This window comes from Rattus rattus, chromosome 2 (genome assembly GCF_011064425.1).
Source record: "Rattus rattus isolate New Zealand chromosome 2, Rrattus_CSIRO_v1, whole genome shotgun sequence".
Classification (NCBI taxonomy): domain Eukaryota; kingdom Metazoa; phylum Chordata; class Mammalia; order Rodentia; family Muridae; genus Rattus; species Rattus rattus.
This window is the reverse complement of record NC_046155.1, coordinates 217,473,153-217,499,615: the sequence shown is the minus strand read 5'-3', so window position 1 is coordinate 217,499,615 and position 26,463 is coordinate 217,473,153. Positions and strand designations below refer to the sequence as shown.

The following is a 26,463-nucleotide window of genomic DNA, read 5'->3' as shown; positions in this document are numbered from 1 at the left end:
ATGCAAATCAATCCATTCTTATCACCCTGTACAAAGCTTAAGTCCAAATGGATCAAAGCCCTCTACATCAAACCAGATACACTCAAACTAATAGAAGAAAAAGTGGGGAAGAGCCTTGAATACATGGGCAAAGGGGAAAACTTCCTGAACAGAACACCAATGGCTTATGCTCTAAGACCAAGAATTGACAAATGGGACCTTATAAAATCTAAAAGCTTCTGTGAAGCAAAGGACACTGTCATTAGGACAAAATAGCAACCAACAGATTGGGAAAAGATCTTTACCAATTCTACATCTGATAGAGGGCTAATGTCCAATATATACAAAGAACTCAAGAAGTTAGACTACAAAGAGCCAAATAACCCTATTAAAAATGGAGTATAGAGCTAGAATTCTCAACTCAAGAATATCGAATGCTTGAAAAGTACCTAAAGAAATGTTCAACATTCTTAGTCATCAGGGAAATGCAAATCAAAACAACCCTGAAATTCCACCTCATACTACTCAGAATGGCTAGGATAAAAAGCTTAGGTGACAACAGATTGGCAAGTATGTGGAGAAAGGGGAGCACTCCTCCATTGTTGGTGAGATTGCAAACTGGTACAAACACTCTAGAAATCAGTCTGGAGGTTCCTCAGAAAATTTGACATTGCACTACCTGAGGGCCGAACTAGTTATACAACTCCTGGGCATATACCCAAAAGATGCTTCAACATATAACAAGGACACATGCTCCACTATGTTCATAGCAGCCTTATTTATAATAGCCAGAAGCTGGAAAGAACCCAGATGCCCTTCAACAGAGGAATGGATGCAGAAAATGTGGTACATCTACACAATGGAATATTACTCAGCTATCAAAAACAATGACTTCATGAAATTCATAGGCAAATGGATGGAACTAGAAAATCATCATGAGTGAGGAAACCTAATCACAAAAGAATGCATATGGTATGCACTCACTGATAAGTGGATATTAGCCCAAAAGCTCAGAATACCCAAAATACAATCTACAGACCACATGAAGCTCAAGAAAAACAAACAAAACTTAGATGTCTCAGTCCTTCTTAAAAGGGGGAACAAAAATAGTCACAGGAGGAATAGGAGGAGATATGGAGACAAAGTTTGGGGAAGAGACTGAAGGAACGGCCATTCAGAGCCTGCCCTACCTGGGCATCCAGCCCATGTACATACAAACCCAGACAACATTGCTGATGCTAAGAAGTGCATGCTGACAGGAGCCTGATATAACTGTCTCCTGAGATGCTCTGTCAGAACGTGACAAATACAGAGGCAAATGCTAGCAGCTAACCATTGAACTGAGAATGGGCTCACCATTGGAGGAGTTAGAGAAAGGATTGAAGGAGCTGAATTGAATATCAACCAACCCGAGCTCCCAGGGACTAAACCACCACCCAAAGAGTACACATGGCCAGACCCATGGCTCCAGCTGCCAAGGCAGAGGATGGCCTTGTTGAGCACCAATGGAAGGAGAAGCCCTTGGTCCTGCCAAGGCTGGACACCCCAGTGTAGAGGAATGACAGTGCAGGGAGGCGGGAAGGGGTGGGTGGTTGGGTGGGGGAGCACCCTCATAGAAGAGGGGAAATGGAATAGGGACAGGAAGCAAGGAAAGGGAGCTAACATTTGAAATGCAAATAAAAATATCCAATAAAATAAAGAATATATTGTAACAAAAATTTATTTTCAATAAAAAACCCTCTTAGTATAAAAAAGAGTATATAAAACAATAAAGGTACATGTACATAAGAGTATTTATGGAGGACACATGAAATTCTTCAATTTGACCACCACAAACCACATTTGATCTTTCTAAGTCTCCCAACATTTTAGTGTCATGTTACTTTTTTTGTTTATTGAAAATAGAATTTTTTTTGTTTTTATGTTTTTTGGAGACTAACTTCTTGAGTTATATATATATATATATATATATGTGTGTGTGTGTGTATGTATGTATATATGTGTGTGTGTATATATGTGCATATGTATATATATGTGCATATATATATACATATTTTGAATATTAGCCCTCTGACAGGTGAAAGGTTAGAGAAGATTTTTTCCCAATCTCTAGGCTTCTGTTTTGTCCTATTGACAGTGTCCTTTGCCTTGCATAAGTTTTTCAGTTTTATGAGGTCCTGGTTATTAGTTCTTGACTTTAGTGCCTGAGTCATTGGTGCTCTGTTCTGGAAATTTTCTTCTATGCCAATGCATTCAAGGATGTTTCCCATGTTTCCTTCTATTAGACTCAGTGCATCTGATTTTGAGGTCTTTACTCCATTTGGACTTCTGTTTTGTGCAGGGTGATAAAAATGGATATATTTCCATCTTCTGCATATAGATATAAACTTAGAGCAGCGCCATTTGTTAAAGATACTTTCCTTGTTCCATTGTATGGTTAGAGCTTCTTTGTCAAAAATCAAGTGTCTGTAGGTGTGTGGGTTTATATCTGGGCCTTTGATTCAGTTCCATTGATTCACCTGTCTGATTCTATACCAATACCAGGCAGGAATAGAATATTACTATTTCTCTGTAACACAGTTCTAAGTCAGGGATGGTGATACCTCCAGAAGTTCTTTTACTATTCAGTAATGTGTTAGCTATCCGGGGTGTTTTCTTTGTCCTTAGAGAGTTGAGACTTGTTCTTTCAAGGTCTGTAAAGAATTTCATTGGAATTTCAACTGGGATTTCATTAACTCTGTATATTTCTTTTGGTAAGATGGCCATTTTCACTATGTTAATACTCCCCAGCCATGAGCAAAGGATATCTTTCCAGCTTTTCATGTCTTCCTCAATTTCTTTCTTCAGGTACTAAAATTTCTTGTCATACAGATCTTTCATTTGCTTACTTTTAGTTACACCAGGGTTTATTATGCTTTTTGTGGCTATTGGGAATGGTGTCCTTTCCATTTTTCCATACAATGTATTCTGATTATGGTTTCCTTTTTGCAACTCCTCTGAGGTCCTCCCCACCATTTCCTTCTGTCTCTGCTTAGTAAACAAACAGGCATCTAACAATAACAAAGAACAATAAAATAATAGAGCCATAGAAAATGCACACACACACACACACACACACACACACACACAACCTGAGTGTTTACCTTCATGTATATATTCATACCATGTACATGCCTGGTGCCTGCAGAGCAGGGACAAGGACATAGATCCCTAGGAACTGGAGTTTTAGAGGTTTGTGGGCTACCATGTGTGTTCTGCGACCCAAACCCGGGTCCTCTGCAAGAGCAGCAGAGCTCTTAGCTGTTGAGCCAGCTCCCCAGCCCTAGCTTCTTAATTTTAATCTGGTCTTGCAACACCATGGCTCTTCAAGACCAGCAAGGTCCAATTTCTTCTGATTTTGGAGTCCTTTCTTTGTTTTACAGGTCTCCTCCCACATGTATACTAGTAGCAGACAGAGAAACAAGGGAGAGCAGTGCGATTGTTGTTCTGGTGGGGACCCTCCATGTGTAGAGCACCCAGGCCAGCAGGTAGTTTCTACCTCCTATATCACCATGGGTGCCTGTGACCTTCACTGTCCTGGGGCTGAAAGCAAGGACACTCCACCAGGTTACAATACAATTTGACTCATTTTCCAAAGATCCTTAGGTGTGGCTTCTCCAAGTCTATTCACAGTATGTTCAAAGCTTTAATTAAAACTTTAAAAAGGCAATACCATTTGCTTATTTAGTAGATGAATATGTAGGGGGTGGAACACATAAGCCACAGCACGTGTGGAGATCAAAGGGACTTGGATCTCTCCTACACCTGTGCATGCTCCAGGACTAAACTTCAGTTTACCAAGTTCCCTTACTCTCCATGCTTTCTTGATGTTACTTACAACCTGTGGAAGTGAAAACCCTCTAGCTGCTTAATACTGCATGATGCTGAAGTGATTCCCTTCATAAAGTGTTTACTTGGGCCAGGCTAATTGACTGAAAAACCTGTACCTTTTCTCTGTTTTGGCACTAAAAACTATATTGACAAGTTAGACCCCAGAGAATCAAATAAACCCTATTGAAAAGTGGGGTACAGAGCAAAACAAAGAATTCTCAGCTGAGGAATATTAAATGGCCAAGAAGCTCCTAAAGATATGTTCAACATCCTTAGCCATCAGGGAAATGCAAGTCAAAACAACCCTGAGATTCCACCTCACACCAGTCAGAATGGCTAAGATAAAAAATCTCAGGTGACAGCAGATGCTGGCAAGGATGGGGCAAAACACATCCTCCATTGTTGGTGGGATTGCAAACTGGTACAACCACTCTGGAAATCAGTCTGCAGGTTCCTCAGAAAATTGGACATAGTACTACCTGAGGACCCAGCTATACCACTTCTGGGCATATACCCAAAAGATACTCGAACATATAACAAGGACACATGCTCTACTCTGCTGATAGCAGCCTTATTTATAATAGCCAGAAGCTGGAAAGAACCCAGACATCCTTCAACAGAGGAATGGATACAGAAAATGTGATACATTTACAAAATGGAATATTTCTCAGCTACTAAAAATAATGACTTCATGAAATTCAAAGGCAAATGGATGGAACTAGAAAATATCATCCTGAGTGAGGATGTGACCCAATCAGAATAGAACACACATGATAGGTACTCACTGATTAGCAGATGTTAACCCAAGACAACATTATAGACCACTTGAAGCTCAAGAAGAAAGACAAAAGTGTGGGTGCTCCAGTACTTCTTAGAAGTGGGAACAAAATACTCACAGGAGGAAATGCAGAGACAAAGTGTGGAGCAGAGACTGAAGGAAAGGCCATCCAGAGACTGTCACACATGGGGATTCATCCCACATGCAGTCACCAAAACCCAGTCACTATTGGGGATGCCAAGAGGTGGATGCTGGCAGGAGCCTGACATAGCTGTCTCCTGAGAAACTCTACTGGAGCCTGAGAAATACAGAGTCAGACACTCTTAACCAACCATTGAACTGAGAACAGGATCCCCAATGGAGCAGTTAGAGAAAGAACTGAGGTAACTGAGGGGGGTTTGCAATCCCATAGGAAGAACAACAACATTAACCAACCAGACACCCCAGAGCTCCCAGGGACTAAACCACCAACCAAAGAGTACACAGGGATGGACCCATATCTCCAGCTGCATGTGTAGCAGAGGATGGGCCTTGTAGGACATCAATGTGAGGAGAGGCCCTTGTTCCTGTGAAGGCTCGATGTTCCAGTGTAGGGGAATGCCAGGGCGGGGAGGTGGGAGGAAGTAGGTGGGTAGAGGAATGGGAGGGGAATTTCAGGAGGGGAAACTGGGAAAGGGGCTAACATTTGAAATGTAAATAAAGAAAATATCCAATAAAAGAAAAGAAAAAAAAGCATATTGACACTTAATAGCTTTGAGCATCAGACATGTACTATTCTGCTAGATTTTGAGTTCCATGAGTCTGTGTCTTAGCTCAGTGTTACTGGTTACTGGCAAAGAATCTCTTTGGTTGTTAAAGGCCAATTACTTCCCAGTGCTGTGACTTTCTGATAATGTCACTAGGACAGGACAGTTAGTTGCCAAGCACAGTCACATGACTGTTAGCAGATGCTTCATTATGTGATCTTTCCATGGTGCTATCCATTACAGAGTACTTGGCTCTCCCCAGCATTATAGGAAAAGGGGAGAACAGTACAGGAGGAAAGAGACAAAGAGAGGGGGAGATGAGGAGATAACAGGAAAGAGAAACCACTATCTCTTACAAGCAGTCTCAGAAATAATATCTTACTTTTCTTGCATGTAACTGGGGTAATATGTCCCAAATCTTGTCAGGCAGAGTGACATGTAAAGTGTATAAGGTATGTAAACCAGGAGGGCCAGGGACATTACGTAGGGCCTCTTGGAGCCTGGCTATTGCAGGACATCTTTGGTCCCCAGTGAATCGTATCCTCTTCTTGTTTGGCTGAAAAATATTTTTTATTTGGTTAGAGATTATATTCTACATTGTAAGAAAGTTTTTCTCTGGCAAGTTAAGATTCTTACCCAATAGAATACTATTTAAACAATTGGGACTTACCCCACCAAAACCTTTTTCCTTACCTCATATATTTTGTACTAAATAAAATTGGATGCCTAGGGAGTTCTGAGATGTGAGGCAAGGTTCTCCTGCATAAATGATGTTGCTATCCTGCTACGCTTTTGAAATTGTCAAGCTTTTCCTTTCTAGGTCTGCATTGTCCTCTGGCCTTCAGCTTACTTCTGTCCAACCTTGCTTCGGATAAGTGGTCCAGACTCATAACTTTTTCTCTGCTCTTCAGTTTCTCTTTTCAATAATATTCAGGTCACAAAACCAGCCTTGTTAGAATACTATGAAAACAGAGTAAATAAACTCTGACATCCCTGGTTTTGCCTGTGGAAGCTTCCATGACATTCTTACCACAGACCGGGTATTGGAAAGCAGGCGTTTGTTTTCCCTAGTTATGGAGGCTGGGAAGTCTGGGATCAAGGTGCCAATTGGTCCAGGTTCCTGGCAAGACATTTCCTGGGGTACAGAATACTGACTGCCTAGGGTCCTGATACACCGAAGCACACAAACTATCTGGGGTGCTTTTTAAATCCACTCATCCTATCTGCTTGGTGCCTTACCCTTGTGAACTCATTTAGCTCAGATCAGTTCCTTCTTTGACGTTGGCCTGACGGGCAGTCAGTCTCCGTGTCTGAGGTTTGGACGTGGGGGCTACTCTTCACTGCATGGGGTTCACACTAATGAGAGCTTCTGTTGGGTGTGGCACTTGTTCCAGGCCTCTATTATTGTCCCCAGTGGTGTTTGGAGTATTTACATTCTCTTTCTCAGCATTAAGCCGGATAATGAACTTTGCCAAGATGTAAGTGGTTTACAAAGAGTTCCATCATTCTTTTATTTATAAATACATATTTCCTGAGTTTTGAACTATTAAATTTTTCTCAATATTGCATGTGGCATTTTAAAATATACTTCCTCTAAAGGAAAATATATAACATTCACCTCTCCAAGAGTAATCATACTGAAATTGCATGAAAATGGTGATGTAATAAATGGATTTGAATTTGTTTACTATCACTTAGCTTCTTATTAGGAGGCGGAATTGATTTTACACTAATACAGTAGACAGAACAAATCCATTCCTTATAATTGGTTCACAGTTGTGGACAGTAGGCATAGTTATCATTCTCCTAGATACACATGCTCGTGCGCTCACAAACAGGGAGCATGCTCAGCAAGATGTTTTGACAAAATTAATTTAATGCTTGAAAATGCCCATTTGTTTGGATTTTCATATCTGGGTTTCCTATTTCCTATATTTCAAAAATTCTGCACTTTTTGCATTATTTGCCTTCTATTTCCAAGGCCAAATGTGAGTCTTACAATTCAGATTTACAATGTATTTAATGAAGGCTAACCAAAATTTAAGAATTGTCTATTAAGGAATTACAATTGCTTTTATTTGTGTGTGTGTGTGTGTGTGTGTGTGTGTGTGTGTGTGTCTGTGTGTGTCTGCGTGTCTATGTGTCTGTGCTTGTTGAGGTGTGGTATGATATGTATGTGGTATATATGGTATATGTATGAGTGTAGAGGTATGTGTGGTGTGTATGTTGTATGGGTGTAGGTATATGCATGTTGTGTCTGTGTGTGATATGTGTGTATGTGTGTATGGTATGTATGGGTATGGAGTGGTGAAGGGTCTGTTTCTGTGGTTTTGTGTATGAGGTGTGTTTTTATGCATGTATATGTGGTGTCTGTGTCTGTGGTGTGGGTGTCTATAGTCTGTGTGCAGTATGAGTGTGTGGTTTGTGTATACTGTGTGTGTACGGTGTGTGTGTATTGTGTGTGTGATTTATGTATGTATTGTGTGATGTGTGTATGATATGTATGTAGTGTATCAGGGGGAGTAATTGTGCACGAAGTATGTGTATGTAGATGTGTGGTATTTATGTGTGGTAGGGGCAGTGGTGTGTATATGTGTTTTTGGGGTGTGTGTGTGTGTGTGTGTGTGTGTGTGTGTGTGTGTGTTAGATGCGTATGAGGACATGTAAACAGGTGCTAGTAGATGAAAGATATTTTGTATGAAAGTTAAGCAATAGGTAATGTTTTCCAATGTTACTTTCATAGTGCTCTGATAATATTTTAACAATTTTTGTTTTCACTGAGCATTAAAATTAACTGTCTCAAAATTAATTCTCACCGTTCAAAGTAAAACATACCTAACAAAATTTTCTTCTTGAATATTTAGTTTAAATCATAGTTTATTCTTTAAACTTAAACTGTTGTGAACAATGGTGTAGATTGTGAAATAAATATTAGACACTATTATTAATTTTGTGGACATAAAATAATAATTTTCTAAGTTATAATTTTTGGCTTATTATCTGAAGATGTAACAGCAGTCATTTTGCAAATACAAGATCATTAAAAATAGTTGGAAATGCTAAATTTATCAGTCATGTAAAGGTCATTGGAAAGCTGATATTTTTCTTTAAAGTAACAAGTTTAGAATTAGCTCACTCTAACTTCATTAAGAAAAAACCTGTAATAGCGTGTTTTCCAAAAATAATGACAGTTGCAGTAATGCATGCCGGTCTCAGGTGACACTTTATGCCCAACCTTGTCTCTGTCATTTAGCCATCTCTTACCTAGCCTTCTTTCTTTCTTTAGTTTTTCACTATGAATTGCTTTAATGGTGGTATCTGTACAAGTGATGTCAGGACACAGGACAGCAAATGCACAGTGGACATGGCTAGCAGACAAGCTGTGAATGAATAAAGAGTTCACACTGCTCCCATGCTGTAGTGACTAAGACAGCTCTAAGCCACCTTCTCCTCAGCTTCCTCCTCAAACTCTCCCTCTCCTCAGCTGTAGCGTCCTGGTACTGCTGGTACTCAGACACCAGGTCATTCATGTTGCTCTCAGCCTCGGTGAACTCCATCTCATCCATGCCCTCGCCCGTGTACCAGTGTAGGAGGCCTTGCGTCGGAACATGGCTGTGAACTGCTCTGAGATGCGTTTGAACAGCTCCTGAATAGCCGTGCTGTTGCCGATAAAGGTGGCGGACATTTTTTTTTTCTTTCTTTTTTTTTTTTTCAGAGCTGGGGACCGAACCCAGGGCCTTGCGCTCGCTAGGCAAGCGCTCTACCGCTGAGCTAAATCCCCAACCAGTGGCGGACATTTTTAGGCCCCGAGGTAGAATGTCACAGACAGCTGTTTTCATGTTGTTGGGGATCCACTCAACAAAGTAGCTGCTATTCTTGTTTTGGACATTAAGCATCTGTTCATCCACCTCCTTCATAGACATGCGGCCCCTGAACACGGCAACCATCATGTTCTTGGCATCAAACATCTGCTGGGTGCGCTCAGGAACTGTCAGGGCACAGTACTGCTGGCTTCCCCGGCTGGTCAAGGAGGCAAAGCCAGGCATGAAGAAGTGCAGCCTGGGAAGGGCACCATATTTACAGCCAGTTTTCGCAGGTCAGCATTTAGCTGGTCAAGGAATCGCAGGCAAATGGTTACCCCAATCATGGTGGCAGACAATAAATGGTCCAGGTCACCATAAGTGGGTATGGTCAGCTTTAGGGTTCTGAAGCAGATGTCATAGAGTGCTTCATTATCAACACAATAGGTCTCATCTGTGTTTTCAACAAGCTGGTGGACTGAAAGGGTGGCATTGTAGGGCCCAACCATTGTGTCTGATACCTTGGGGGAAGGGACCACACTGAAGGTGTTCGCTATTCTGGCTGGGTACTCCTCACAGATCTTACTGATAAGGAGGGTACCCATCCCAGACCCAGCCCCCCACCCAGGGAGTGGGTCAGCTGGAAGTCCTGCAAGCAGTCACAGCTCTCAGCTTCCTTCCTCACAACATCCAACACCGAGTCAACCAGCTCTGCACCTTCTGTGTAGTGCCCCTTGGCCCAGTTGTTCCCAGCCCCTCTCGGACCAAAGACGGAGTTATCAGGTCTGAAGATCTGCCCCGAGGGCCCTGAGCGCACCTAGTCCATGGTGCCGGGCTCCAAGTCCACGAGCACGGCGCAGGGCACATACTTGCCACCGGTGACCTCTTTGTAGTACACGTTGATGCGCTTCAGCTGGAGGTCGCTATCTCCGTGGTATGTGCCAGTGGGATCAATGCCATGCTCGTCGCTGATTACCTCCCAGAACTTGGCGCCAATCTGGTTGCCGCACTGTCCAGCCTGCAGGTGCACGATCTCCCTCATGGCCACTGCGGAGCGACTGTAGAAGAGGAACGCTTAGGGAGGAGCAGGCGCACAGAGCGCTCCCTAGCCTTATTTCTTTAAACAAAATAACCACTTAACATTCCCAGACACTTTTAAATTGCATTTTATAAGTCAACAAACAGAGCAAAATTTAACATAGTTACGAAAATGCTGTTAGAGATATAGCTACCAAAGATGAATCTGTGGCACAGACCAATCCTCCGTCTCTGAGTAGCATGAGGTTTCATTCAATTTTTATAATTTTCTCCACAATAAAGCCTGTTTCTCTTGAATGTTATTTAGCTTATTTGTGACAAGGAAGCCGTATGCATTGGGTGACATCAGAGTGCATACATTGAGAAAGCCCACTGCCTGCCATTGGTCCTCAAGTGCTTAGAGCATGGCATTGATAGAAAAATGGTAAAGATGATACCTTAGCTTGGTAAACAGGAAGTGTAGTAATAGGTCATAGCAAGGACAGTGAAACAAGCACTTAAGGTACTATGAAGTCCTGCCAACATCATGTGCACACAAACAAGAGGTAATGGATATGTGTGTGTGTGTGTGTGTGTATCATCTGTGACTGTCTAGCTGCAGGTCCCCATGGAGAACTGTAATGATGCATATGCCATTATACACATGGTTGACTATGATTCAAACAATTAATATCTTATTCTATCAAATTCGATTACATGAATATTGTCAATTGACTGAAAATCTAATTGCTGGTTTAGGGAACTTACTGCTGAAGTTTTCCTTATGTGTCTGAAACTGAAATCAGCTTCAGGAATGTATCTCATTTATGGTTTATGGGGAAAATGTTATGCAGGTTACACATGCATACACACGCAGAAGCCATAGGACAAAGGTATGTATACATGTACAAGAAGATCATTGCATGAAAATGCTCAGTACTGTAAATCCTGCTTTGTGCTCTCAGTTATGGAGAGCTGGACAGCAACTGTCCATTTCCACCCATTCTTTACAAGAGCTGCTTCTCTCTTCTGTAAATTACTGAATGTCTAAAACACAGTACATTGAAGGGACAATAGCAGATGGCCCTTTTCAAGCATCTCTGCTTGCCAGTGGTTACCACTGTAAAGCTAGGTTTTATGAGGTTGAAGATGCTCTGAAGATGTGCTTTGCTGAATGAAATAACAGGAGGTCAACGGGAGAAAAAAAACCACTATCATCAGCATGGTTCTGAAAATCACCTCTCCTCATTCACACACAGAGGCCCACAGGCAAACGTTGGGCTGAGCTTGGAGAATGCATTGCAAACAAAGACCAAGCACCATGCCACTCTACCTCCTGCTACTCTATGTCCCCGGCAGTCTCCGTGTGTCTATGGCTAGTCCCATGTAGTGGTCGCCTATCCCTCGGCTCTCTTTCTGTGGACTTTGTTCATATTCCCAGAAAGTCGGTAAAATCAGAACTCTAGAAGCCTGTAGTTTATCAGTTAGATTTATGTTAGTAAATTCTCACTCCACAAAATGTCCACACAATAAACTCAGAGCCAATTAGTATTCATAAAAACTGCCCACCTAGATAAAACAAAGTGTCCTGTAATAATCCATCCCTTTTAAGACATTCGCAGCTACCTGTGGCTATTTAAAGCCACACAGATCTGGGTTGTCCTTCTCCTCCTCCATCTTGGTTCTTCTCCTCCTCTATCTCTCCCGCCTTTCAAAAACTCTGTCCTAGTCTTTCTTTTTCACTGCCCAATCACAGGCCTTGCCTTATCTTTGCCTGCCTTCACCTGCATATAGACAACAATCTACATCTCACCCCTTCTGTCTAATTAAAAAAAGGACTTTTTGCTCATATGTAAGCTGAGCACAACTATGACCATTCTGTAACTTATAAAATATAAGATATGCCTAATACTCAATCCATCGTTTTTGTCAAATCAAAAACACTGTTATCTATCCTAACTTAAGATTATGTGTTATGTCTTGGCTAGATTTTATACTATCTGAAAACTATCTAATTAAATATGTATTCTCAATGTTAAATTCTCATATGGTAGGCTATGAGACTAAAATTAGTTTTCAACCCCTCCAGAAATCTGAGAATGACCAATACCATCTGAAAATATAGGAAGCCTGAAACAGCTTCCAGAACTGACACAAGTTGTAGAGACAGCTGCCTGCCTAGACAACCCCTGTTAGCAACAGGCAGGAGCATCAGTCTTCAGCCTTCCGGCCTAGGACCATCTGACAGACCTTTATATCATAGAATATTGAAGGACTGATTGTCCTGACTCAGCAGAGATTATCAGTTGATTATCAGAGATTATATGCTGTATAGTGTGTCCTTTTCTGGATAGTATTTTGTCTGTAGATGAAGTAGGCAATCTCTGCCCAGTGGCTACCTAACCACAATGTATTACCTTACTCAGTTTCTTTGAATCCATAAAAGGGGAGCTGCTAGGAGCAGATCTGTTCTCACAACAAAAGAATACATAACATTAAATGTCACATTTTGTGGATTTCTGACATTTTTGAAAACCATCTATCTATAAAGCAATCTGGACTATTGTCCATTAACTACTCTTAGCTATTTCTAATAAATTATTTTGAAAACACCCTAACAGTAAACTTAGAGCCATCAATTTGCTAACTGGCCCTAAACTCGGATGTTTAATCATCTCAGATCAGTTATAGGAGTTATAGGACTGGGTCTAAGTCTTGTATTCTTAAATGTGTTGTATAGGCACAATGACTATATAAGAATGATAATAAGTCCCTGAGATCAGGAGTTTAAGCAGGGCCAGTTCAGCATGTCTGAGGATGAGACTCACCAAAGCTGTACATTATGTAATATATAAATCTCAAAACAAAATTTTAGTATCATCAAGGTATTTGTATGGATTTTATCAATCTGTGTAGGTGTACATACTGGTTAGGATGAAATTTTGTTCTTTTGTTTTGTTTTGTTTTGTTTTATTCTCTGGAATCTAATTCTTCAGGAGGTCTCTTTCTATCAAATCTAGTCAATATAACTCTCAAGATGACCCTTTCTAAAAGTTCAAGAAAATACCTTTCACTAAGTCAGCATATCATTTAGCCGGCAACCAGAAAAGCTTGTATCTTGCAATCTCTTCCAGAGAAATAATATAACCACAAAACTCAAAATCATACCCATTTCGAAAATTAAAACAATCTAAAGTAAATGAAGTAAACTGAAATATTGTCCGAGCCTGTTCTTAGGCCTTCCTAATGGCAGGAAATCAACCCCGAATTCCCATGGAGCCCATGTTAGAGAATATGAGTTTCCTGCAGACCATAATATACCATCTATCTGTCACGCTCTCTACCTGGAGCAGCAGACTTCTATTTATCCTAACTTAGTTCAGAATCTTGGGTGAAATTCCCCCATGCGATTCGGACTAACTCCGTACACAAATCCATCCCAAAAGCAAACAAACCAGTCCCTGACCTAAACCACACTCTGCTCTCTGACCCAAGGCAGCTGGTACTTAACACAAGGGAGCGAGCTCACAGCCCTCTGTTTCTTGGTTTCAAGGTTCTGGTGCTTGGGTCCACATGACTCGTCCTGCACCACCTTTCTCTCATTTAGAAAATAAAACTCTAACTCTTAGGCCGATAATCTTAAATTCCTTGGTGCCACCCTTTTCCCACTTAGAAAGTAAAAATCTAATTCCTGGGCTGATTCAGCTCTCCAAACCAGAGCAGCCTGAACTTTTCACAGCAGAGGACCTAGATTCTGAGAGCAGAGACACCCCTGTGTTCCTTTCTTTCAAGCTTTCTGTGCTGACCATCTCAGCACCTCCTTTCTCTCACTTAGAAAAGAAAACTCTTTAACTCTTAGGCTGATTCGTTTCTGTGACCCAGAGAGAGTCAGGGGGAGATGCTGTGAAAGCTGAGATGCTGTGAGAGCTCTGGGCCGGAGAGTCTGCGGGGTCTGGCTGACTGAGATGAGAACACCCCACTGATGCGGTGTGGCCGGACAGTGCCGGTGATGTGGGATGGTGGATTTTTGTTTTTGTTTTTGGTTTTTGGTTTTTGTTTTTTTGTTTTTTGAATATTTCCCTGCAACAGGGGAATCCTCTGTAAGAGGATGTCTTACTTAGGGTTTCCATTGCTGTAAAGGGACACCATGACCAAGGCAACTATTATAAAGGACATTTAATTGAGGCTGGCTTACAGGTTCAAGGGTTCAGTCCATTATCCTCAAGTCCAGTGGTAGCATGGCAGGCATGGTGCAGGAGGAGCTGACAGTTCTATATCTCATTCTGAAGGCAAACAGAAGACTGTCTTGCAAGCAGCTAGGAAGAGAGTCTCAAAGCCCAATCTCACAGTGACACAGTTTCTGCAACAAGGCCACACCTCCTGACAGTGTCACTATCTGTGGGCCAAGCATATTCTAACCACCTGAGAGCAGCAGAAGGATTGAGGGAGCCAGAGTGGTCAAAAACACCACAAGAAAACCTCGCAGACTTAATTAACCTGGGCCACTGAGGGCTAATGGAGACTGCACTGCTAACCAGGGAGCATGAATGGATACATTGTGGTATCTCTATTAACATCAATCTTTCTCTGTTTGTGAATTTGTGTGTGGCGGGAGCACGTGTGCATGTACATTGGGCACTGTGTTTCTCTTGTTTAACAAAGTAGACTACTAAATAAAATTTATTTTTTCTTTAAAAATATCTGTATTGGTTTTGTGCTTGTGGGTTTGTGGGCATCAACATCAAGTCGTCAGGCTTGGCAACAGCTATTATTACCTGCTGAGCTGTCTTAGAGTACCTGGTGCAATTCATTGTCTAATACCTCCTTTGTACCTGTAATTAGTTTGAAGGAAGTTTGACTTATTAAAGTGATGATGCTAGCTGCCCAAAATTTAAATAGACTTCAAGCTATTGACAATCACTACAGGCATTAAATCAGTGTTCAAAACTAAAATGAAATTGTTTATGAGACAATTCTAGCATCCAGTATGGAAAAAATATTCTTTTAACAGAGAGTGTAGCACTGAAATTGAATTCTCCTCATTTTCTACTTCTGCTTCTCAAGTGTTCGGATTCCAGATGTGAGTCACCACACCTGGCTCAAAGGCTGGTAAATTACTGTGTGCAAAGATAAAACTCAGATTTTTTTTTAAAAAAAAAAAAACTTTATCTTGCTCGGAAACTATTATTTCCTTGAATCCTCATTCAAGTTACTGAGCAAAGTGCTACAGTGAACCATGCACCAAATCACTACACCTAAGGGCGAGGATCCAAAAACCAAATAGGGGCAGGTGACTTGCTGGTCACACTGTTTACAAAAGGGGTGTGGACATGGAGTGTCAAATGGGCATTCATCCCATTAATGTGTTCCAGGACGTGGAGAGGAAGGAGAGAGCGGGGATAGGACAGGACAGGGAACAGCAGGAGCTGCGGTTTATGAGTTCAGAGAAAGAGCAGAGGTGTAATAAGCATGACCCTCCAACACAGGGTGACTTCGTGAAGTCACTCTTTTTTATGTCACAGATGTTACTAACCAACACTGGAAACATCTTGCTATGTAGGGAGATAAAGGAGTTGTTTTCTACCCTGTCAGGAAGTGTTGATGAAATAAACGAGTCACCTCTAATGAGTAAAGAATGCACACAGCAGTCATTCTAAGTGAATGAAACACTCGGAAGTCCTATGGAAATAGAGAGAAACTAATAACGTTACCTTTTTGTGACATTAAGGAAGAGTGCAGCGATGTGACATTAACCCTGGAGATTGGGTGCAATAACTGTTATTCAGAACACAGGCCAGCATTCTGAGGCAACAGAGGTAAGCCGTGCTCTAAGCTGTGCTGTAAGATATGCACAGGACTCACAAGTAGATAAGGTTAGCCTTTTTCTTACTTCTCCTTTTAGGCGTGTTTAGTATTCCTCTAAACTAGCCAATTCCACGCTATGGATTTGTTAAAATAAACATGCATATGACACATTTTTTTTTAAATACAAGGATTTTAGAGGACCAAATTTTAAATTGTACTGATCACTTACCTTTGAAATTCACTGAAGTCCTTGGAAAACAATATGCATAAATAGCAGGAAATAAGACCTCGTCAAAAATCTGATTTTAAAATGTATGGAGCACTTGAGCAGTTACAAAGGAACAATTAAGATCACCTGTTAGGAAATTTCAGTGAGGGAAATAACAGATAGCAGCAGGGAGAAGATGTGCCTTCAAACCGCTGTTTTCATATTACTAATAAATTGAAAAACTGCCCATGTTCTGTTTCTCTAGGCAATGTAACAGTCTTAAACCATGACTTATTACTATCTTGCAAAGCTGGAGAAAAAGAAATTATACTCTCTCCATAGCTAGTGTTTACCAAAATGAAGTATAAATATTAGTTTTGTAAAATGGTGTCCGTTACTGCAGTCAGTGCGTACTCCACTTTTCAGCCCCTGCTATGACAGAAACAGTCTAGAAGTATCCAAAGATTTTCTGAAAGTCAAATTTAAGTTATGTTAAGACAGGATTAAAACAAATAAAACCATGTGAAGACCATGTAATTTCATTGACCCTATGATCGGAGGATATTTCTACACTGTAGGAATCTTAATGGGAAGAGCGTGAACATGCAATGCTCATCCTCTCAAAGTCTCTAGGTTTCTCAGCCATGCCTTTTATAGTTTATTTGTTCATTCGACCATCCGTACATCCTACTGATCTGAAATCTTCCCACAGACTGGTATTCAAACTCATTCTCTCCTGAGCCTGAAGTCTGGCCTGATTCTGCCCAATTTCTGCCATGCCTGGCTCCTTTCTGCTTCATTCTGCCTGCATTGTTAAATCTACCTGATGGTCACAGAGGCTCAGCGATCTACCAAAGATGGACAGGCTGAATATTAGCTGCATATCCATACAGCCCTGGTCTGATCTGGTGGTCTGTTCTCCTTTGCTTAGACAGATTTTCTTATACAGCAAGTCATATTTTAAAAAATTATTTAAATTTTTAATGCTGAAACTTTTAATGAAGAACATTATTTTGAAAACACAGTCTTACAATACAGGCCCGGATCTCATAATACTGTATTTGGGTTTTAGAGGTATACTGCTATGCTCTGGTCAAATTAGTTTTAAGATGAATGGGGGTGATAAGCAAAAGTAAATTCTCTCAGCAGATGGAGTTCCCTGAAAGCTCACTCACTAACCACAGTCCCATTTCTAGCCCTCTGACTTCTCCCTGCTTCTAGAATCCCAATCACAACTGCTAACAGAATTGTCCACTCGGCTGAGATTTAATTGCTTTATTGAGATCTAGTTGGTTTTGTGATAAAGAGACCATGTTAAGTTTTCATATATCAAAAAAAAAAAACCATACTCTTAATCACCAAGGGATTAAATTCTAATAAGTGGCATTAAAAACAGTGTGTGTGTGATAGGAATGTAATTTGAACAGATTGTAAAAAATTTCTAGTATGTGAAGAAACACCCCATTTAAATCACATACACATAATTTTAGAAGCTAGCCAAGTGAAGTGGAGGATGAAAGTGTGTGGTTTGAAATGACTATACAGTCAGCTGTGGATATGTAATTAGCGGGCTAAGTGCCTACGCTGTTTTAAAGGGTGTTTTAACTCCTTTGAGTAAACCAAGATCATTCACACCACAAGTGCACTGAGTCCTTGATAGCATAAATGCATGGAAATCCAGTAAAGACATTAAAAATAAAAGGAATTTTTAAGCAACACTGTCTACCAAATTTCCCTAATTGGAGTTTATTGAGCACCCATCTTGCAGGAGCAGAATGCACATTTCTTTTAAGTACACATGGAACATCACCAAGATACATTGGATGTTGGGCCATAAAACAAGATCAATAAGTTTAAAGTGATTTCAAGCTAACAGAGTATTTTTCCTGAATAAAACTGCATTAAATTAGAGATCAATAATGGAAATATATCTGGAAAATCACCAAATCCTTTCAAATTAAACAAAATTTAAATAATCCCAAATTTGAAAAAGAAATTTGAGTGGAATGAGAAATAATCTGACCAGAATAAAAGTCAAAAGTCATTTAAAATTGGATAGCATTCAACAAAACTATACAATACAAGGTCAACACCCAAAATTTGGTTTTTATCTATGTGTACTAACAATCCACACTGTAAGAAAAGAAATTTACGATAGCAGCTAGTTCAAATGCAAGAGCGAGTGTTCAATCCCCAGATCCTCATAAAAATGCTCGGTGTGCTGATACATACTTGTAATTCTTGTGCTTTAGAGATGGAGAAAGGAAGACCCCTGGGTTTATTCTTCGGAGTCTTTAGCCTAATTGGTGAGCAACAGCACGGCACCTCTGAGGATGAGTCCTGAAGTTATCTTCTGACCACTAAGCACACACATGTGTGGCCAGAAGCATACAAACACATGCATGGACATATATAGCATCTGCATAAAAGGATACAATTTATAATCATCCCAATAACAAAATCACTTAAATACAAATTTAACACAAGATGTTTAAAATTCATATGCTATAAAATGAAATGCAAGGAAAAAAAATCCAAGACTCTGGTCAATGTAAAGTATATAGTGTTTGTAGCTGAGAAGACTCAATATAATACGGATGTGAATTATTCCCAAATTTATATTCTGACTCAATGTGACTTCTACCCAAATCTTAGCAGCATTTTAAAGAACATTTCAATACTGTAGTATTTATTACTGGATTCTGGCAATGATAGGCAAAGCTGTTTCACTAAGGAGCCCTACTCTTCAAGGATGTGGCTGCTGAATTCCAATGTTGGCTGGGTCAGGTTGTTGAAATGTTATCATGGGGTGGAATTTTACAGTGTATGACTTATCTATAGTGAGATGAGGCTACTGTACCAACAAGAATCATAGCCAGTGGACCAGAGAGATTGTTCAACTCTTAAAGGCACTGTTCTAGAGGAACCAAAATCAGTTTCCAGTATTCTCATTGTATAGCTTACAACTATCTGGAACTCCAGCTCCAGGGGACCTAAAGCTCTCTTGTAGCCTCTAAGGCAATTTGCACACTTCTGTCATATACTCATACAGTCCCATGTAAACACATAAAGACAAATAAAATGAATCTTAAAAGCCAGGAGTGGCCATACATGCCTTTAATCCAAGCACTTGGGAAAAAGAGGAAGGTAGATTTCTGTAAGTTCTATGCTGCTCTTGTTTACAAAAAAAGTTTTAGAACAACCATAGAGAGAGCAGATCTTAGAGACAACCATAGAGAGACCAAAACCCAAAATCTTATAAAGAATGATACTCTTAGGAATCTCTTATTTTGTGGATCTTGAATCTGTAGATTGAACAGAGCACTAATGTGGGCTGTCTAATCTTCATGTGTCTTCCTGTCCTTACAGTCTACTACAGAAGAGGCAGGAACAGGCCAGTTTCCAAGAGGGGAGGGAATGCCAGTTGCATTCTATCTGTGTTTGCATCATCACCACGGGATTGACTTTTTGTTGACTTTTTCTAAAGCTCTACCTGCGTCAATTAGCTGGACTATTGGGGACTAGATAAGTCCAAAAGTCCTTCAAGTGTCCTGTGAATGGAACAGTGAATGCTGGACTCTGGTTCCCTGCCAGAGCCATGGTTGGCAAGGACAGGAACAGACTTGCCTCAGGGATCCAGAATGCCTGAGGCCAGGGCCTGGATCTTGACTTTTTTCACTCTAAAGCTGTGATCAAATGTTCCAGAAACTGAGACATGAAAGGCTCGCTTACTACACTAGCATGTACTTTGCAAAAGAGAACCTGGAGATTCTCTGAGTACCCTGCAATTTGGCTGTCTGATGAACTTTACTGACATGTTTTCTGCTTCCTCATTCAAAGTGTATGTAAAATGTTATAATATTGATGAACTTTTTGGCTTGACCTATCAGCCCCCTCATTTCTCCTGACCACAGCTTGTGACTCGTTACTGTCTCATCCCCAGTTCTCCCCCTCAGAACCCAATCATTAACCAGAGGTACCCTCTCATCCGGTTCACTGGAAAATACTTATTTGCTCCTTGCCTAATGCTTTCTTCACAGTTGGCCAATCAAGGATTTCTCCATCTGGACCACAAGATCTTAGGAATAGGACATGCGGTAGAAACTATTTCTGATGGTAATAACCAAGGCCCTAAATATGCATATAGGGAGTGTTAGCAGTAATGATTAACTATCAGCTACTATTTAATGGATGTCAAGTTGTTTCAGGTTTTTATTTCATCCTGGTTACCCATAAATGTAAGGAATATATGTGAATTGCCCATAGCTAGTCAATGGCATCAATGGTTCCTGAACCCAAATCTATGACTTAGTATTCTTTTCTTTTTAAATTTATATTGTGGATATTGGGGAGAGTACACATGGTCAGAGGACAGCTTCAGGAATCTGTTCTTTCCTTCCATTATGTATGGCCCAGGGATGGAATTCACATTGTCAGACTTGGCAGCAAGTGTCTTTATGCACTGAACCATCATGCTGGCCCCTGGCTATTGCTTCTTATGAAGGTTCACAAAGGAAAGCATCATTAAATAATGGTGGTACTACCTGGCACTTGTATTACAATACATAACATTTTATTGGAGCTTAGAGTGTACGGTTCTGCTGGGTCCTTTGCTGATTTCAATGGCTGTTAGGCTATTTCTACATGATTTCTGAAAAGATCCTGCATGGTACAATCCTTGCATCTGGTCCAAAAGTGTCCCATATAAACTAAATACACCTCTCACTCAGTTTTATATCCTCATGTCTTGCACTAAAATAGAGTAATTAGAAATATGGATTGTTATAAGTAGATGATGCACAAGCATAATATCCCTACAGGTGTGCTTTTTATTTACATCTAAACATTATTCAACCTGAACATGAGTGATAACTTTTTCTTTTGCAGCAATATTAGGTTCATTGTTGAGAAAACCCCATATTGAAAGCTAAGAAATGAATTACTTTCTTGTAGAATATTTTTTCATACTGCCTCTGAGGAGCCATTCAGAAGGGTCCTCTGCAAATTTGAATTTGAAAACAGCTATGACATTTTGTCACGTGATCGACTTTCTTCACACTGGCTTGAATAGAACAACCAGCAAAAATATCTTGTCAGCACGGCCCCCATGGGACCTTTCCAGAGTCCTCTTCTAGACTCTTCTGTTTGTGTCTTCCTGGGCTCACTCATACTCCATTTCTCCATGCGTCTTTCCATAGTTCCATGTCCTGTGCCTCTCAGATTTGTTCCATACTGCATTACTCATTTCTCTCATCAGTAACTTCAGCCAGCCTGTGTTTTAGACTGAACTTAAAAGGAAGGTAAACAATATAAGTGCTCTTAAATATACAGATAACCAAGTCCTTTTTACTGGGCAAAACACTGAGTCTCAGGAATAAACAGTAAAATCTGTGAGTTCTTTAAGATAGTGGTTCCCCAGGACAGTGGACTGCATTCTGCACAAGCAGACATTGATAAGTCATTGTCATGTTTTTCTTGTCTCAATGTTTGCTGAATGCTACTTCCTATGAGCAGACCATCTTAAACTATAAAAATTCCTTTGTGCCCCACATGACTTCTCTATGTTTTTTATGACAGAGGAAGATAAAGTTGTTTAGAATCTGAGAGGCTTGAATGAGAATGGCCCCTCTAGACTCAGCCTTGAATACTTGATCACCAGTGAGTGGCACTATTTGAAACGATTAGAAGGTATGGTCTGGTTGGAGGAAGTGTGTTACTGAGGGTGGACTGAGGCTTCTAGGTCCCAATCCAAGCTCATTGTTTCTCTTCTTGCTGCATGTTTCCTGATGTAATAGTCTCAGTTGCTTATCTAGCATTATGTCCGCATATGTACCTTCACAATTCTCATCATCATGATAACAGAATTAATTTCTAAAACGATAAGCAAGGTCTGCTTTAATGCTTTCCTTTATACGAGGTACTTCGGTCATGGTGTCTCTTCACAGCAATAGAACAATGACTAAGACAGAGTCCATTTTTACAATTTTACTTTTACCTAAAATCCAAGTCTGCTTTAAAAAGCAAACAAAAAAACAGAAACAAACAGAACAAACAAACAAGCAAACCTTGTTTAGTTGTCTCAGTGTATATTGCTTTTCCAGAAGAGCTAGGTTTGTTTCCTAGAACTCACATCGGATTCCCATTATATAGTTCCAGAGGATCTGATGCCCTCTTCCATTTTCTGCAGCAACTGTGCATGCATGCAGTGCACATGCAAACATGAAAACACATATAAGCAAATAAATACATAAACAAGTCTTAAAAAACACAGATAAATTATTTAAATGAAATTTCCCATTGTAATATACACATTATTTTGAAAAGATATAAGTACTCTGTAAATCAAGAGAGCATTTTATTACGTTTATTTATTTATTTATTTTAAATTAAGGCAAGAGCTGTTTACTGTTACAGAAAATCAGTTCTCTGGTGTCAGCTGTACATCCTAGACAGCATGCCTTAATGGTTTGTATTTACAACTGTCACAGTGATGAGCCTGCAAGCTTCCTGCCTTGTCACCATGTGTCACAGACTGATCTGTGCAGATCATTTATATATTGAAATATGTATTTGTTATCATTTCTATTCTAGTTTTTTATATTAAAGATAGGGCATTGATTCATTTTAAATATTATTATTATATATTAATTTATCTCACTATAGTAGATGGAGCTTTAAATAAGTTTGTCTTTTCAAAAGAACCATTAACTCTCATAGAGTTAGGAATTAGTGCATAAAGGAATCAAGCAGACTAGTACCAACTTATAGGTACAAAAAATGTACGATAAGTTATTTAGCTGAACAAAAGAGGGGCTAATTATATTAGCCTGGAGATTTGTAGGGAATAATTGATGTTCTTGTCCTCATCATTTGATATTTGTATTGTGTCTAAGTGGTGCTATATACAAACGATAAAACAGAGTCATATAAAAGTTAGTCTTACAATACAGATGTCTAATAGGCATATAAGTCATCCTTATCAACTTTCAGCGGTGCTGACCAGTCATGTAATGAAAATGGATGCTACCTGAATGAGAAGACAATTATCTGGCAATGTGAAGGAGGGTAGTCGGACCCAAAGGATGAACAGAAATCTCCAAACAAAACTGACAGCAGCATAATGAGCTAAAGGAATGACAGGCGCAGGCAGAGCAGAGCACGGTGGCTCGAAGCAAGCAAAGATGGAGCTGCTTTGGTGCTCCATTAAAGCAGGAGAGCGCTCAGCATGAGGCTAAGAGGCAGCGAGCTGACAACACCCAAAGAACAGAGCATCTAGGCAGCGTATTTATTTATTTATGCAATTTCGGAGGTAGCAATTGCCTGACATGAATCAGCCTTTTCAAACCCACTCATCTGACCAGAAAACATCAAGGTTAATAGCCAAATCATACAGTACAAAAAAAAAAAATACTGCCCTGCTTATGATTTAATGGAGTGGCTGAGATCATTTTAACAGAAAGGCTGTCACCACGCCATCTACACATGTATATGTAAACAATATGCTGATTATCATTGATACTAAAAGACAGGTACTCAAAATTAAAGCTGGAAGGCATGATTGGAATAACGCTGCACATTCATATGCCATCCCGTCTGGGAACTGAATCCTACCAACTTCACTTTTTAATTCAGGTGAAAAGTCAGGAGGTAGCCATTGAGCTGAAGGAAATGCTGACTCCATAAACACCTATATAGTTTTAAGACAGTCGGTTTAATAGGAAAACAACGTTTCCTCACATAAAAACAGGATTTGCCTAAGGGAAAATATTGAATCCAAAGATAAAATATTCTAAACCTACAACGGGACATGTTTCTTTGTTGAAACTGGTTTAAATCCTTGCCATGAATAAATGGCTATGTCATGTGTGAATGTACCACAAAATAAAACAGGGGTCATAAACTGTGAAGACATGATCAGGTATATTTATAGCCTCATAAAACAAACTGACATTGTAATATCTTAAGTGGGCCACTTTGTTGTGTTTGTATAAATGCCCTCCCAGAAAAGTTCCCTTCCTGATTTGAACACATCACTCATGAGAAGTTAAAAACAGAGGCAGCTGAAGGATGCAAACATCATTCTCTATGATCCCTTTGAACTGATGGCATTCTGTCTGTCAGCTGATAAATTCTGTATCCTTAGAATAATCTTTTGAATGGCATAGAACTTTTCTGCTGATGGATTTCAATTCTAGCAGATAAATTATGGTATAGAGGCAAAAGGCAGAAGAAAACATAACATAATGTGCTGCTGAAAATACAAAGTAAAAAGGCACTTAAATCTCCTTTTTGGAAATATATATATATATATATATATATGTATATATGTATGTATACATTCATTCATTTATTCATTTTACAAATGGAAGTCTTCTTTATAAGCATTAATAACTTTCCTGTCTGTAATTTTATAGAAGGGAGAGATTAATGGTCGTTATTTTGATAATATACAATGTAATCTTATATAATTTACAGCAGTGATGCTGAGGAATACACAGCAAATAACAGAATTTCGTGACTTAATAAAGAAACAGCCAGAAAAGATAGAACTTCGCCTTTACTGTGAAAAGAATTGAATATTAACTCAGGAAAGTAGAAACAAGAAAAAATTCTTAAAAGCTTGTAAGTCATATCCTAACCCAAAACGATCATATTTCATTGCCTAGATAGTGACAGAATGCCTGTGAAGTGCTGTGCATAGGCCTGACACTGCAGCTACTCCTACATACGTGTCACAGAGAGAAGGTTGTTTTCTCTAAATATTGTAGAAAATAATAGAGATGGGGAAATAGCAACCATGATTACCATCAAACCTTCGTCAGATTGAGTTGTTCATGACAGTGTTGGCCAACACCCTCTGTTCAGAATGTTGTTTTCCATATTGCAATGTCACAAGTATATTAGACATAAATATCTCGGTGAAGCAAAACTACTTCACAAAGCCATGTGAACACATATATGTCATTACAAGGTAATCTCTACTCTAATATTTCTTTTTCTACTAGATGATGGTCTTACATACCATTTTCATCTGTATAGTAAGATTAATCAAATAGAATATTCTTTTTTTCATAGAAGAATAAAGAATTTCTTTTCATTATTTTGCCTATGTTTATATGTGTGTTTGTGCATGTATGCAGATGCATGTATGTGCACATGTATATAAATTGTTTACACATTTGTACAGAGGCCATGGGAAAACCTTGGCCTTGGGTTCCTTAGATGACACCATTATTATTTAGGGGACAAGGTCTCTGAAATGGCTAATGCTGGCTGTCAACTTGACATACCTGGGGAAAGGAATGCTTAATTTAAATTGAATATTTGCCTGCATCAGATGGGTCAATGGACAATGCGTCTGTTGAATATATTCCTTGATTTCTAGTTGGTATAAAAGGGCTCAAGTTCTGTGAGTGGCATCATCCCCTGGCAGGTGGCCCTGGACTATAAAAGAAAGAGAGCAGCATGTGATGAGTTTTTCCTGTAAGATGAAATCCTGCCTTTCCCAAGTTATTGTCAAGCATGGTGTTTATTACACTATCACAAAGCAAATTAAAACAGCCTCTCACTCTCTTGGAACTTACCGTGTAGGCTCTGTGAAGTCCTCTGTTCATGCTAGTATGGCATTGCCCTTTTGGTTTCATCATGTAACCATTTTTAGGATAAATTGTTTCACACCATAAGTCTTGGAATTCTGGCTTTCATACCCCTTCTTGCATGTGAAACCCTTCTTCCATGATGTCCCTGGCCAATAGATGTGGTGTTGGTATATTCATTGGGAGTGGGTTCTTCACAGTGTGTTGATCTCTGCATTGTTCTTTCTGTTATGTTCCCCAGTTGCTAGGAAGAAAAGTTTCTTTGATGATGGGTGTTAACTACACTTCTTTATGTGTTGGTGGAGTAAGATTTAAAAATATAATAATGAATTATGGTGCTCTAGCCAACTGGTAGGAGTGGATTCTATTTTAAGGCCTAGGATCTCACTACCCTTGAAAGTTAGCTAGATATCAAGTAGCGGGTATAATCTCCCTGCTTTTCGGTGGGTCTTCAATCCAATTAGATCCCTTTGGTTGTCATAGACATGGGAGTGGTATGTTTTGTATCTTTATGCATCTCTTGTCACACTGGTCATTATTATGATCCATAGATATCGTAGCTAGGAAGAAATGTTTAATTGCTCCCCTCCCTTGGCAGCCTACATTGTGTTTTCCAGGTCATGGAAACTAGAGAACAGGAAAGAGTCTTCCAGTTCAGATCCAG

The 26,463-nt window shown here is 39.8% G+C and overlaps 1 pseudogene; it reads right to left on the bottom strand.

Annotated features, from left to right (window-relative positions):
* Positions 1-8,659: 8,659 nt before the first annotated feature.
* LOC116892984 lies at positions 8,660-10,215 on the bottom strand (annotated as a pseudogene).
* Positions 10,216-26,463: the final 16,248 nt, after the last annotated feature.